Source organism: Galeopterus variegatus, unplaced genomic scaffold (assembly GCF_000696425.1).
Source record: "Galeopterus variegatus unplaced genomic scaffold, G_variegatus-3.0.2 Scaffold233, whole genome shotgun sequence".
Taxonomy (NCBI): Eukaryota; Metazoa; Chordata; class Mammalia; order Dermoptera; family Cynocephalidae; genus Galeopterus; species Galeopterus variegatus.
In genome coordinates, this window is record NW_007726344.1 from 786,314 (window position 1) to 792,313 (window position 6,000).

At 49.1% G+C, this 6,000-nt stretch overlaps 2 non-coding genes across 2 annotated transcripts; both read left to right on the forward strand.

Moving 5' to 3' along the window:
- The first annotated feature begins 2,170 nt into the window (after positions 1 to 2,170).
- TRNAR-CCU lies at positions 2,171 to 2,243 on the forward strand. Its single transcript has one exon. It is a non-coding gene; the product is annotated as a tRNA-Arg (tRNA).
- A 1,692-nt stretch (positions 2,244 to 3,935) lies between these two features.
- On the forward strand, positions 3,936 to 4,008 carry TRNAK-CUU. Its single transcript has one exon. It is a non-coding gene; the product is annotated as a tRNA-Lys (tRNA).
- Positions 4,009 to 6,000: the final 1,992 nt, after the last annotated feature.

The following is a 6,000-nucleotide window of genomic DNA, read 5'->3' on the forward strand; positions in this document are numbered from 1 at the left end:
TGCGGTCCCTCGAGAGCATTGGCCAGTCCCCGCGAACGTGACTGCTCGAAGGAGAGCCTAGGGCCTGCTCCGGGTGCTCGGGATCCCCCAAACGTGTGACCCTAAAAGATGAATATGCACAGAAATACACTCTTTCCGCCTCAGTCTGGCCGTCAGCTGCTCCTGGAAAGAGTCTCGCCTGGGAGCTGGGGGATGGGGGTGTCTTAAGACGTTGGGACCCTCAGGTGTCCCTTCCTTCAGGGCTTATGCAGAACAAAATTACATCTCCCACTCCCACCTCCACTCCACTGGTCAAAACCCCCAAACTGTTGGCTGGCCGGTTAGCTCAGTTGGTTAGACCACAGCCTGATAACAGCAAGATCACGGGGTTCGTAAGGAATTTAAAAAACAAAAAACAAAAAACAAAACAAACAAACAAAAGCCCTCAAACAGTGCATTCAAGGAAAGACTCAAGGAGCAGAGTTGGAGATGGTCCAGTTGCTACTAATACACCTAACAAACGTTGATCCAGAACATTACTCCGGGTAATGCTAAAATGTCATCAGGATGACTGAAAATATTCTTATTTCCTTCTTTTGAAATTTTCTTCGTTTTTGCGCATTATCTTTTAATTCTATTTTTCCACGATCTTTTTGAAGTACCCTAGTGTATCTTAACCAAGTGATCATTCAGCTGGGCTTAGGTTAATCCACCAATAGCGGATTAACTGACATGTGCCTCCTGACAGGTGCCATGGGAGAGGGGGGTCAGAACCTCACCTGCCACCAACAAAACAAAACAAAACAACCCAAAAAGCAATTAGAAAAAATCCAGATTGTGAGACGTTCTACAAGACAACTGGTGGTCTGGTCTCTGTAAATATCAGTTTGTCCACAGTCTTTGAGGGCGGGTCTGGCTCCAGGTCACCGGCCTCCAGCTGTCAGTCGCCTGTTCTTGTGTCCCAGCATGACTCGCAAAACCAGTCCTGGGCCATGTGAAGCTCGTTTCCTCCTCCGGTTCGTTTGTCGCCTGTTTCATTCCTCTGGCATCTTCCAGGGCCTCAGGTATGGAACAGGGGAAAGAGGGCCCGTGACCCCGCACCAGTCAGAGGTCTTCTTCTACCCGCAGAAGCCCGGGCCCCCTCGTTCTCTGCCTTCCGCTAAAATGCAAAAGATTTCAAGGAAGCGGAGAGCTCCCGTGCACGCCTCGCGCATCCAAGGGCGAAACGCATCCCGAGAACCAGGAGCCGCGTCTGCAGAGCCTAGTGCCTCCCAGTGGCGACCCCTCCCTCCCAGCGCCTTTGTTCTGAACCTCCGTGCTGGTTCCTCCCCGGGGTCAGGGAGGCGGCCCAGCCCCATGCCCGCCGCTGCTTCTTCCCGGCCTGAGGCCACCAGGGCAGGCGGGACAAAGGAGAGGAGAAGATGCGATACTAAGTACGAAGTGTGGCCCTTCATTCGGTCCTGGGTATTTTTAAAAAACCGTAAAGGACGTTACTGGGGGAAGTTAGAGTTAGATCATCTTGGTCACGAATGACAAACGATAATTTGGGGGTGTCGGGAGGGTGAGTCTCGGAGGTCTCAGAAGCTCTCTTTTGGGGGGCTGTGGCGCAGGAGGGTGCTGAGTAGGCTCTGACTTTGGCCTGAGGTTGAGTCTCAGAGTGTCCTGTGGGTCGTCTCCCTATTTCAGGCGGTGTCTGTCCGGCACAGTCTTCCTCCCCAGCACTGGGTGTTCGGTCAAGGTCAAGCTCTGCGTCCCGGGAGGACTGAACGTTTATGGAACACACAGGAGGGCAGCTTTATGTGAAGGTCCACGGCTCCGCCGACCGATCCAGCCAGAGACCCCCGTTGCTCTCTGACTCCGTTCATGCGGAGGAGGATCCAGCGCGTTTGGGAGCCTGGGACCCCTTTTGGAGGAAGCAGATGAGCCAGTCTCCGCGGGCCCCACGAGGGCTGGAGGAGCGGAAACCAACGCAGGGAGAGGAGGCTGCGGCCTGCAGGGGAGCTCCGCGGGGACGCGAGTTTGCCTCTTGTTCACTGCTGTGACCCCGCGACGTGAGCAGAGGCTGGTGCACTGCGGGATCTCGGCCAAGTTCCCTAGAATAAATACCCAAGCCGACTCGTAGATCACTTTCTAGACATCAGTGATGAGTTATTCCTCCTTTTAAAACTCTTGGGGTGAGTGTAATCCAGCTGCCCCAGTGGCCTAATGGATAAGGCACTAGCCTCCTAAGCCAGGGATTGTGGGTTCAAGTCCCACCTGCGGTAATGTAACGGCTGTAAATGTGTAGCTCTTTTTTGCATAACAAAGGATGTAGAAATGTGTATGCAGAGAACCAGACAGGATAATAATAGTGGTAGATAAGAATGATAGAGAGGACCGGGTTAGCTCAGCTAAACGTTCGAATCCCCCCACATTTGAAATGGAAACTTGTCAAAGATGCCCAATCCCTCCAGGATAAGGGAAAAGTTAAAGGTTTACGTCTCTCTCTCTCCCAACACGAGAAGGGAAGAAAAAACTCTCATATCTCAATAGGAAAATGCAGGAGGCCGGTTGGCTCTTGGGAAGGCAGTCCTTGTACACGCACCTCTTTGATCCGCCAGTTCCACCCGCTGTGAATCCATGTTATAAAAGTAAAAGTGCCGGTGTATGTACGAGGACGCTTTATTGTAGCAGTTTGGTATAATAAAAGGGGTAGGGGGAAGATGGCCATCAGTAGGGGAAGAATTGAACACGTTTGGTTTCGTTAATGTCGTTCGGCCTCAGAAAAGAACGTTTAATCTACCCTAGTGTCTTGGAAGACCCACCACGGGAGAGATGTATGATAAAGGTTTTCGTAAAACCAGCGGCACCTCCCGAGCCCAGATGTTTGCGTTGATGGGTGAGAGGCTCTTAACACTCAGGGCCAGAGGAGCGGAGGTCAGAAAAGAGAGACTAGTATAATAGGAAAGTATGAAGGACAAGTGGAAACTGAAAATGCAGAAAACAGACGCTGGTCCCTTGATGTGTGAATATGTAAGAATTGAACGGGCGCCTGCAGAATTGGAAGGGACGTGGGCAAATGCTAATGTGGATTTGACCTGGTTCATAATGGTGATTTTCTGCGTGGATTTCTATTCCAATATAGTGACTTTTTATAGTTCCTCTAGGGCGGAAGGGGCTTCCTCGGCGGAGTCTTGGCGTTGGTCCAGGATTTGGGGTCTGTCCCGATTCGCGTGTGACTCAGTGAGCGCTCTGGTGGCGGGAGGGCCCGGTCCTTGGGAACAGAGGCCAGCCGGGCTCTAGGAAGGGGATCTGGGGGGTCCAGGCGTGCGCTTCTCGGGCAGAGCGCGCGGGGTCCGGGACCACATCTCAGACCGGGCGCCTCCCAGCCTTCCTCCCTCCCTCTGTCCCTCCCTTCATTCCTCTAAAGAGGGCAGGGCGGCTACTGGAACAGGTGAGAGAGAATCGTCCCTAAAAGGACGGCTACCGCGGTTCCTGAGCGTCCTAAAGGATGCGCTGGGTTCACCGCGGGGTCAGCCCGGAGACGAAGGAGAGGGAAATGGAAAGCAGCAACTGCCTCGGATCGGGTGCGACCCCCTTTCTTGTCTGAAAATCCGTTTTGTTAACTGCTGTATCCCCAGTGACTGACATACAGAAGTCGCTCAATAAGTGAGAGAATGTGTGACTTTATTAGGTGATGGGGTCTCGGGGCGCTGCTTGGAACCAAGTGCTTAGCGGGGGACGCACCTCCATCCTGGGAGCACAGCCTCGCCCGGTGGGTATCGTCGCTGAGCCCCTGCCTGGGGCTCCCAGGCCTGTGGAGTCCCTGTGCCACCTGCTGACAAGGACACTTGGGTCAAAAGCTGACGTCGATTCTCCTCGGAGGGCTAGATCCCGCCGGCGGTTGGTGGCACTCCCCGCTTCATACTGGCGGTCAGGTGTACATTTCTTTCTGAGCAGAGAGGAAACCTCTAAGCGCCCGGCTAGCTCAGTCGGTAGAGCATGAGACTCTTAATCTCAGGGTCGTGGGTTCGAGCCCCACGTCGGGCGGAAGTTTGTTTTTCCTCGCGCGCCCTAGGCTACAAAAATGCCCTAGGCTGCACAAATGAGTGAGACATCCAAGACTCTTCTTAAGTACACGCCCTGTAGATATTTTCAAATGAGTTTGTAAGTTTAGCAAGACTTATATGAGATCCATATCACTACAGCAATTGAAAGAGAGAGGGGCAACCTCTCCGCTCCTGAGGGGCTGTTAGAGGTGGTGAGTATCACACAAATAATTACAATTTTTCTAGTAACCACATTAAAATTTAAGTAAAATTAATTTAATATATTCTATTTAAACAAATGTATTATCATTTGACATGTAACGAATATAGAAATCATTAACGAGATATGTTACATTCATGTTTTAAAATTCTAATCCTTCGAAATCTGGAGTGTTTTGCCATTACAGCATATCCCAATTCAGACTGTCCACATGTCAAGTGCTCCAGAGCCACCTGTGGCTGGTGGCCACTGCCTTGGACAGCGCAGGCCTAGATCTGACTACCAGCTTACAGTTACAAGGGATTGGAAGAGAATGGTAAACCACAGCACAAAGATGTGATAAGCAAACTCCAGAATGCCGGAAACCTTCCAGGACAAACCTACTTTTGAATATGCTTGAAAATTTTTATGATATAAAAGGGAAGGGGAAAAAGAAACAGCCTTTTAAATAAAAAATGGTGTTTTGCAATAGTGTCTCATACTAACGGGTTTACAGGGGGCAGTACTGTGTATAGGCATCTGGAGCTATCCTGCCAGTCCTACCATTTCTCCACCTGAAAAATGTAGATAATACTAGATCTAGAGGGCACATCAAATATGATGTGCACATAAATATGAGGGCACATCAAAATTTCATGGCAAGATTAGTAGTATCCTTTAATTCTATTTTTCCATGAGCTTTTTGAAGAGGGAGATTTATTGTAAGGAATTGGCTCATGCGATTATGGAGGCTGGTAAGTGCCAACGTCTGCCGGGCAAGTTGGCAAACTGGAGGCCCAAGAAGAGCCCATGATGTTTCAGGTGGATTCTGAAGGAAGGAAAAAGCCATGTCCAGTTGGCTAAAGCCCACCCCCTAGTGGTGGTGGGGATGATGCATTCAGAGACGCATTCTGAGAAAAGACACCTTAGCCCCTTAAGCAGGGGAATCGCATGATGAACGTGGGTGTTTTGGGGGAAAACACAGTTCTGCACAGACTGACCGCAGGTTGAAACAGGACAGAGAGGCAGGCTCTTGTAGGGGGCGGGCCTAGGTTGGAGTTGCTGGTGGCAGTTGGCAGGAGACTAAAGGAAATGAAAGTATGACTTTGTACTCTAGGTTAAGGGGTAGCTGTTCAGCCCTGCCTGTTAAAAACCATAAGCTATTCTGGTCCTTTGAGCTTTACCCTTAAGTAAACTCTAGTGGTATTTTGTAAATAAACAATTTTCTTTTATTCATTTTATGTGTTATTTTCTCTTTTTCCAACAATGCACGTAAATAGTTCTGTCCTAATAAAAGAAATAATTCTTTTTCACTTGAAGATGGATTTGGGAGATATGTATACCTCTGAAGTTACTCAGGATTATCAGCAGCCGACACTCCAGCAGTCTTATGAACAAGCATGCTGGGCCCAGAACAGAGAAAACTACGAACAATAATAATGCTTCGTTATCTGTCATTTGATGACTATTATAATAACAAGAAAGAAATTTTCTCTTCCTCTTATGACATTTAGTGACTTAATTAAACAAGAATTTCTCAATTGCTTCATTTCTCTTGAGCTAACAAAAATTTAGATTAGAACGAAGAAGGAAATTATCATGAGTTGCATTCTGAGAGTCAGAGACTGAAACTGGGTTTTTAATTGCACTTTGCCAGCGTGCCCTTGTCACAAACTACCATTCGTGCCTTTCTTAAAAAAAGAAATGTCTTTGATGCAGACTTACAGGTCACAAGACTGCTGGCCACAACTGCTGCTGCGGGGACTGAAGCTGTGATGGTTAATTTTATGTATC